This window comes from Monopterus albus, unplaced genomic scaffold (genome assembly GCF_001952655.1).
Source record: "Monopterus albus unplaced genomic scaffold, M_albus_1.0 scaffold229.1, whole genome shotgun sequence".
Taxonomy (NCBI): Eukaryota; Metazoa; Chordata; class Actinopteri; order Synbranchiformes; family Synbranchidae; genus Monopterus; species Monopterus albus.
This window is the reverse complement of record NW_018128109.1, coordinates 831,237-840,954: the sequence shown is the minus strand read 5'-3', so window position 1 is coordinate 840,954 and position 9,718 is coordinate 831,237. Positions and strand designations below refer to the sequence as shown.

At 39.9% G+C, this 9,718-nt stretch overlaps 1 long non-coding RNA gene across 1 annotated transcript in view; it reads left to right on the top strand.

Moving 5' to 3' along the window:
- LOC109971621 (uncharacterized) overlaps positions 1-5,268 on the top strand; it is a 15,719-nt gene extending 10,451 nt beyond the window's left edge. Inside the window, exon 4 of the long non-coding RNA XR_002276581.1 lies at positions 5,173-5,268. This is a non-coding gene — a long non-coding RNA (uncharacterized LOC109971621). The remainder of the gene's footprint in view (positions 1-5,172) is intronic.
- Positions 5,269-9,718: the final 4,450 nt, after the last annotated feature.

Below are 9,718 nucleotides of genomic sequence, written 5' to 3'. Positions count from 1 at the left end.
CTCATGTAATTTCATCTGTACTGTTTATATTCTCGTTTTGCACATGCATAGTTGCACACTCACTGCTGAGTATTTACACTCCACGGCTCCCAGGTAGCATATACTGTATTCTCTCTGCATTATATTGTGTTCTTGTATTTTTATTTGCTTCCTTCACTTGCTGCATTAAAGTGACTTATATTTGTGTTACTACCTATGTAGATTTGTGTTATTGCTCATCTACCTTATATTTCACTTGTATTATGTGGTATTCATGTGGACGGCAAAGTAAGAATTTCATTGTTCAGGGAAACACATTTCCTAACTGTGCATATAGCAAATAAACAGTTTGACCCTTGACCCTACTATCACTGAGATGTGTCACTGCTTAAAACCAAGAACAAACAGACCTACAAGCAGGAATCCTGCACTGTGTTGGGGCAGTCAGGAGGACAAGGCCATCACTGGATAGAGATTTCAGTAGCTGATTTATATGTTTGTTTGTTTAGGTAGCCTGAGGTGCTGTCACATTGCCCAGACCTGCTCCAGCCTTTGGGTAAAAGAGCTGTGGAGTCACGTTTTTTTTCTAAAACAAACCTCAATAAACCATTAGCATCTCATTCCCATGTTTCCTTGTTTAGGCAGTTGCTCTGCAATAGACTAAATATTCTAAAAGGCAAAATATTTTTCTGTTCACTTATTTTGTTATTAACCATAGAAAGTCTTGAACAAACCACAGTAGGATAAATTGGTAGATTTACAGTATTGTTCAAAATAATAGCAGTACAATGTGACTAACCAGAATAATCCAGGTTTTTAGTATATTTTTTATTGCTACATGGCAAACAAGTTACCAGTAGGTGCAGTAGATTCTCAGAAAGCAAACAAGACCCAGCATTCATGAGGCTGTGCAATTGGGCAATTAGTTACAGCGTACTTTGATTAAAAAGTTGATTGGAGAGGGGAAAACCTATAAAGAGGTGCAAAAAATTATAGGCTGTTCAGCTAAAATGATCTCCAATGCCTTAAAATGGAGAGCAAAACCAGAGAGACGTGGAAGAAAACGGAAGACAACCATCAAAATGGATCGAAGAATAACCAGAATGGCAAAGGCCCAGCCAATGATCAGCTCCAGGATGATCAAAGACAGTCTGGAGTTACCTGTAAGTACTGTGACAGTTAGAAGACGTCTGTGTGAAGCTAATCTATTTTCAAGAATCCCCCGCAAAGTCCCTCTGTTAAAAAAAAGGCACGTGCAGAAGAGGTTACAATTTGCCAAAGAACACATCAACTGGCCTAAAGAGAAATGGAGGAACATTTTGTGGACTGATGAGAGTAAAATTGTTCTTTTTGGGTCCAAGGGCCACAGACAGTTTGTGAGACAACCCTCAAACTCTGAATTCAAGCCACAGTACACAGTGAAGACAGTGAAGCATGGTGGTGCAAGCATCATGATATGGGCATGTTTCTCCTACTATGGTGTTGGGCCTATTTATCGCATACCAGGGATCATGGATCAGTTTGCATATGTCAAAATACTTGATGAGGTCATGTTGCCTTATGCTGAAGAGGACATGCCCTTGAAATGGTTGTTTCAACAAGACAATGACCCCAAACACACTAGTAAACGAGCAAAGTCTTGGTTCCAAACCAACAAAATTAATGTTATGGAGTGGCCAGCCCAATCCCCGGACCTTAATCCAATCGAGAACTTGTGGGGTGATATCAAAAATGCTGTTTCTGAAGCAAAACCAAGACATGTAAATGAATTGTGGAATGTTGTTAAAGAATCATGGAGTGGAATAACAGCTGAAAGGTGCCACAAGTTGGTTGACTCCATGCCACACAGATGTGAAGCAGTTATAAAAAACTGTGGTCATAGTGGTTTAGTGATTCACAGGATTGCTAAATTCTAGAAACAAAAACGTTTGTACAAAATAGTTTTGTGTTTGTACAGTCAACGGCAGACACTGCTATTTTTTTGAACACACCCCTTTCAACTAATTGCCCAATTGCACAGCCTTAAGAGCGTGCATATCATGAATGCTGGGTCTTGTTTGCTTTCTGAGAATCTACTGCACCTACTGGTAACTTGTTTGCCATGTAGCAATAAAAAATATACTAAAAACCTGGATTATTCTGGTTAGTCACATTGTACTGCTATTATTTTGAACAATACTGTATTATTTACCTATCCACAGTAGTTTGTCAAGTCACAAGTCTATTGCGTTAAATAAATGCCCATAAGTCAACTTAGTTCACATTCTGCCTCTCAGGTCGAGCCAGCCCACTAGAGCCCACAGAGCCCAGTCACATAAGCTCCTGAGGGCTCTTAAGAACTGGACTGGTAACCTGCATGGTGTCGTGTGACTTAATCACTGAAAACACTCAGAGAGAGGCAAAGTGTGTGTGTATGTGTGTGTGAGAGAGAAATACTGTAAAGTAGAAACATAAAACTTCAAGAGAATCCAATCCAAATATTTAAAGTGACTTTTAAAATCAGGTTTTCCATTAGGGTGATTGTTGATGTTCACTAGATAACCTTTGTCCACAATTGTAAATGTCAGTTTCATGGAATATGTCTATTAGTGTGTGTGTGTGTGTGTGTACGTTATGTACTATTTTCATAAAACTGTTCAAATTAAATGTACACAGAGAGGGTAGGGGGTGGGTGTTTGCCTTTGTATGCATGACAAAAATCAAACCAAACACACAGACGCACACTGTGCTCTGTCTGCTGGTTCTTCCCCTTAGTTTGCTGCACTCACATACACACAAACACTTTTTATTCAACGCTCAGATTCCTGTTTTCTTGCCGCTCATTCAGAGACTCCTGACAAGAATGACATCAAAAGAGTGCACATGTATACACCACATTCAAAGTAATCCCAATACTCTACCAATACTTTATTTCTTTTAATACCTTAATATACACTCGCCAGCCACTTCATTAGGTACACCTGTCAAAGGTGTCTCTATATATTTGTCCTCTATTTCACATTCAGGTTACACAGGTTATTTTTTACCACGCCTGAATTGTTTGAAGTATTTGTGAAATGATTAAATGTATTAAATATTAAGTCAATTTTAACAGTAGCTTTTCAGAGTTGCGTGTCCAACTGTTGCTTTTTGTTTTTGGTTTATATGCCTGACTAAGCGTGTAATGCCTCTGTCTACAGTATAAGCTTATGTAAATGTTTAGTTTTGATACTCAGTTTAGCATATGGTGTGTATGTGTGCAGAGATAATGCTTTATACAAATGGCTTATTCACATTTGTAGCAGCAGTGGGCACCTGCCATAGAATTCTCACCATACCAAGTCCTTTCAGTCCAATTGTGGTTTGACTTGTGTGTGTATTGTGTGTACGTGTCCTTGGTCTCACAGCTACTAGCGTCACCGCAGACTTTGGCTGACAGCCATAATCTACATGCACACCAAATCCTTTTCTACACACATACAAGCACAGAATGCAAGACAAACGGACTTCGCTGACACACAGACAGAGATGTGGACACGCTGCTTTCCTGTTTGAATGCTCAGCCAAACCACAAACCACAGTTACACTTGTCCCTGTCTGTCTGACTGTAGCCAGATAGAGCACTGTAGTGTGATAACACGAGACTCTAGACGTATTCCTTAAAACTCATAGTAAGTTTAAACTATTGATTAGAACACAAAAAAGATTTGTTAGTTTTACATTGTTGTAACTGTAAATATCTCAGCTGCTGAAGTGAATAACGCTGATTGTCTCGTTACAATGACACCTGTCAGTGTGTCGGGTATATTAGGCAGCAGGTGAACATCCAGTCCTCATAGTTGATGTGTTGGAAACAGGAAAAATAGACAAGCGTAAGGACCTGAGTGACTTTGACAAGGGAGAAACTGTGATGGCTGACAACTGGGTCAGATCATCTCCCACTCTGCAGGTCTTGTTGGGTGTTCCTGGTCTGCAGTGCTTAGTACCTACCTACAGTGTCTAAAGAAAGACAAATGGTGAACTGGTGACAGGGTCATGGATGCCCAGGGCTCACTGATGATGAGGTTGATCTACTGTAGATTAAACTTTTAAATGTCATTCATCTTTTTCAAAAGATTCCATTTTGTTTGAATCTTTGTTAAAATGGTTGAGAATGAGAAACACTGTACACTGGTCTCTACGAAGAGAAACATTCAGCAGCTATAGTGATGATATCACACCTAGAGTGGGGAGGCTGTTGAATTAGTCTAAACAATTCTCTCTAACTCGTCCTCACCACCACAGTTTTCACTCCTTTTACATAAGTTTTTCACTGAATGTTTGACACATTCGTGCTCTTCCTGACAGTAGAACTGGAAGCAAACAGATTCACAGAAGATGCACAGTGAGCTGCAGAGTGACGTGGTGTTAGGCAGGTGGTCATAATGTTATGGCTGATTGGTGTGTGTATATGTATGTGACACATTAGGTGGCTCTGTGGAATGTGATAATTAAAGCATTTTTCACAGACATGGTTTATATTAGTGCTGATGCCTCCGAGCATTTTCTGCAATTGATTGCAAAGATCTTAACGTAACACAGCTGCAAAGGAGTTTTGGACAGACAGACAAAATTTACAGAACTCGTGCCTCAAGTGAAATAAAGACAACCATGTGAGCAGGGGGTCTGAAAATCATGATAGATTTATAACATACCGCCTCATTCACTGAACCCAGAAAAAACTTTGGTGTTTCGTGTCTTCTTTAACATAGCTTTTCCATTTCTGGTAGCCACATAACTGTTCACAGTTTCTCACGTCCCAAAAGATGTTCACGATGCCCACTGATGGACGAGTTATGACAACGGCCCATATGTCATCCTAGTAGGATGTGTGTCCGCTTATTCCCACAGTAAATAGATCTGGTTCTAACTTGATAACTGAAATTCCCACAAGCTGACGTCTTGTTTTTTTTTTTTCCAAGACAAAAACAATTTTAGGACATCAGTAACTTGCTGCAGAATGATATCCATTACATTTTCATCTCATTAAACAACTTAGGAAAATAAGAACTGCTGAAATATGTAAATGCATATTTATAAAAATGTTTTAAAGCTAAATTATATACATTTTTTTCCTCCTGTATCTTGAAAGTCATCCAGAAATCACCGTAGCTTTTCCATTCAGCCATTCTTCTTCTTTCTCCAATTTTTCTTATTTCTTGCTGTTTTTCTCAGGGTGCGCGACCCTGACCCTGATGACGTCACTCGTGGCCAAGTCATCATGCTTTCCTGGTCGTTGTCAGCAGCCCCCATTAATTTATTTTTTCCACATCCGCCATTTTCCTTCCAAGGGGAAAAAGTTTCCATCTATAGGAATTTGAGGATGTAAAGTTTTCAGTAGGCTGTGTGTGTTTGTTGCTGTATGCACAGGCCCAGAGGGATTTTTGGCCACAGATGTAAAAGTCATTCCTCTTCTGGTTCTCTCCTCCTTGCTTGCCCTTGATTTTTCCTTTCTATATCATTTTCCCCCCACTTCACTGTCCCTTTCTTCCTTCTCTGCTTTTCTGTGTTTTACAGCTTTCATCTGTCGTATATTCCCACTCTCATTCTTCCCTTCTTATTCTCCAGTTGCCTTTCCCCTTCATTATCATTATGGCCCACTTTCTCCCTTCATTCCAGTTTTCTCCTCCTTCCCTGCTCTGCTTTTTTCCTCTGAGGCTTAGTATAAGTGTGTGTACCTGGCAGAGTGTTTTATTGCACTGTCAGGGGCTTGGGGAGGACAAATTTTGTCCATAAAAGCAGCTCAGAACAAGAGAAAAAGGGGTGGCAGATGGGGACTGGGGCAAATTTATTGTAAGAGGGTTTTTTTAAAACTGTGAACAGCTCTTTCTTTATTTTTCCATCCTGGCAGCAGAGCTTCATTTTGGCTCTAGTAGTTGTGACTGCACACATACAAAGACTTGGACGTGTTTATGTATTAATAATGTACAAAATGAGGGTGTGTGAATACAAACAGAGATATATGGATTTGGTTGGGTAAAAGTGTGCGGCACACTTTTTGAGCGTGGTGGTGGTTGTGGGCTGGTGTGTGTGTTTGTCTTACTGAGTGCTACCACTACCACAGACCACAGTGTGTTTTTAGAAAGCCTGTAGACATTTTGTCTGACTGCAATTTGGCAGGTGGCCCACGATTTTCAATTCAACGCAAGGATATGGAAATGTGTTTGTGTGTGGGTGTATGTACAGGTTCCCATAATCTAGCCCAGCCATAGGCTAAGCTTCTAAAGGAAGTCCACACCCAAAGAATAAGCAGATTAAATGCAATGAGCTATTGTTAGGAGTGTTGTAAGAATATATCTGATATGTCACACCTTGAGTTGGGTTAGTCGCTTGAATCTGGCTCTATTCAATACTGCTACTGCTGCCTGACCTTTTCTTTCTGTTATATGGCTAGCTCCAGTCCACAGTTTCTGTTATATAAACTTAGATGTCAGTCTATGTTCCTTTAATATTGTTCTTAGCACCATAACTAAGGTGGCAAATCTTTCGCAGCTCCTCTGTGGTATTCTAATAATTAGTGTTGTGTGACTGGTGCTAATATTTGGCAAAGTATTGTGAAGACAGGGATATCCAAAAGCACATTCCGAATGATGCTATTAATCCTTTTCCAAGCAGTCTCCAGTATTTTAAATGTAAAAAGTCTGCAGGCCTGAATCATTTGTAAACCGAGTACAATTAGGAAGGTATTCAGCCACTGAGTGCAGGTCGGTGATGTCAACATGTTCTACAAGATGTGTGGCATGGGAACTAATTCTGTAAACAAATCATTTTTACCATCATATAGGTGCAGCTGTGACCGAGCGAAACAAGTACATCTGATCCTACAGGCAGGACAACATAATGTGCCTGTGTCTTCCAGACTTGTTGCAAGTAAATGTTACAAAAATAAAAACATTTTCTGATTTTGCATAGCTATATTTAAAATTTGGTTAGGTTTTGGCACGCAAATGACTTGGCAAGGGACAAATTGGTGTTTGGGTTAAAATGACTTCTTGGTTGGTGGAAAACAATATGGTGAAACTTACAACCTTGTTGAAGTTAGGGGACCTTTGTTGTCATGATTCAAATTATAACCACTCAGAGAAGGTTAGGAAATGATCATGATCATAGTTAAAAGAAACTGGTATTGACTGTTGATTGCTGAAATGACCGATTCTCTTGTTTGCTTGGGAGGACAGCCTTGGACCTGAAGGTAGTTATTCTATTGTTGAGTTGTGGTGTTCTGCTTGGATGATAAATACTTACATAGAAGGATTTTTCTGGAGAATGCAAATCATTCCGTGACAGAAAAAGAAAAGAAATACACCCAGTCAATCTTCAGTGTGATACTTTTACTGCTGGCAACACAAGACTCGTTGGTCCAGAGATCCAAAGAGTCTGGTTAGCATCAAGCACAAATCCTTGCAGGCAATTCAGCAGACACCTAAATTTGGGCTGTTATTAAAGCACATCTTGATCCCATCTATTACACATTTTAAAAATGTTTTTTAAGATGAGGGCTTAAAATGTAAAAAGCACATTATAACACATGCATCATTTGCTTTTAAACAATCGGTTTAGCCAAAGTGGTAGAATGTGTTTCAGCAAACCATTTGGATCAGTAACGAAAATAATGCCACCCAAACATTTTTTTACTTTCTGGAGTGTTTATATTTACCTGAAAGCCTGTTTGGACGAAACGGGGCTGTGTACCCAGTATTGGTAGCCATAAAAATCTTTAACAATGTGATTAGTGAGAGAGGCAGAAAGCCTTTGATGCTAATGTTGTGGTGTTCGCTCTCTGCATTTGCCCGCTCTGTTGCAGAGCCACTCAGGAGTCTTGTTCTTATGTGTAGGTGTGCGCATGTACGTATGAATGCGATTTTTTTGTTTGTTTGTTTGTTTGTTTAGGAGGAATAATTCTTTGGTTCTATGCATGTAAACATTTTTTGTACTTAGTTTTACTAGTTAGTTATTAATAGCTAAATCACAGTGAATTTATAATCCTGTGGTTTATGGGAATAACCTCACAGCTCCCTGGCTACAAGGCGATCATTTTTACAGTGTTTTCAAATAAAAGAATGTGCTGGTACATTCCTGTTTGAATGTGCTTGTGCATGTTTTGCCATGTTGTTGTATGTTGATGGTGTCCAGCTTCAAATGACTTTTCAGCCTTTATTTTGGCCCACGAGACACAGTGACATTTAGCTTTAGTGTGAAACCTGCAAGGGCTGAGCCTGGAGTCACTGTGTGTGTGTGTGTGTGTAGGTTTGGGTTGGGCCTGAAAGAGGATATCTTTTGCCTTGACGAGGTTTAAGGAAATGTCACTATAGGAGCTGGCTATTGCTGTAGGCTTGCACTATACACACACCCTTGCAGTCATCATTTATAGGGTTTGTACATAGACTTGCGTTCATTTCCAGGAAACATGCCCTAACCTTAACCAAAGCCGACACTTGGTCTAACCTTACACCCCATCATTTTCATAAAATTTGGTTTGCTTTACAGTCCTTGCAAAGCAGCGTGCTCTGTGTTCTGTCCCCACAAGTGTGTATGTATGTATGTATGTGTATATATACACATATATACCGACAAACTGGTAATGGCCAACCAACCAGACATAGTAGTGGTGGACAAACAGAAGAAGGCCGTAGTGATAGATGTAGCAATCCCAAGCAATAGCAACATCAGGAAGAAGGAACACCCGAAGCTTGAGAAATACCAAGGGCTGAAAGAAGAGCTAGAAAAGATGTGGAGGGTGAAGGCACAAGTGGTCCCTGTGGTAATAGGAACATTGAGGGCTGTGACCCCCAAACTGGGAGAGTGGTTCCAACAGATCCCAGGAACAACATCTGAGAGCTCTGTCCAGAAGAGTGCAGTCCTAGGAACAGCTAAGGTACTGTGCAGGACCCTCAAGCTCCCAGGCCTCTGGTAGAGGACCTGAGCTTGAAGGAAGGAATATAAGACCGCCCCAAAGTTGGGGGCGAGGGGAATTTTCCTTATTTATTTATATATATTAATAAACAAGGCCAAACATGCACACAGTTTGACAGACTGGTATTTTATGGTCACCAGTTGGTTCAGTATGCTTTTCCTTTACACTTTAATGTGTGTATGTGCTGCATCTTTTAACATTTTGACTTACATGAACTGTGTGTGTGTGTGTGTGTGTGTGTGTGTGTGTATATGCTTGGTTATGAGGTCATTAGGATATGAGGTCATTAGGAGAAATTAGCTGTGGCTATTTAGAGGCCTGCTGATGGATTGGAAACAGCCACAAGGCATACTCTCACCTCTTCACTTACCAGGCATGAGAATTCAACAGATTTTGCCAGAACTCCAGGGGGCATTGGAGAAAGAGGTCATATGCCACGGATAATATCTTAACTAATGGAAGACATCCTTATTTTATTGAAATTAACTACATTTTCCACAAAGCAGTTGAAATATACACATTATTCAGCAAAACTGTATGAGTAAGAAGAAAGGTCACGCAATGAACAATGCGGTGCACACTTCCCTTTTAGGAGGTTTTGGGTGATGAAACAAATCTTTTTGCTTATTTTGCATACAATTAATAAAATTAAGACTTAGAAGTTCAATGGTTAGCCTAATTATGTCAAATTTCACAGTGACAGTATCAAAGGTTATGCTGTCTAGTTGAGATAAGCAGAGAAAATCTAACCAACCTATATGGGGCAGGCCCTTATTGTGTTATGTGGATTTTATTATATCAGCCTTT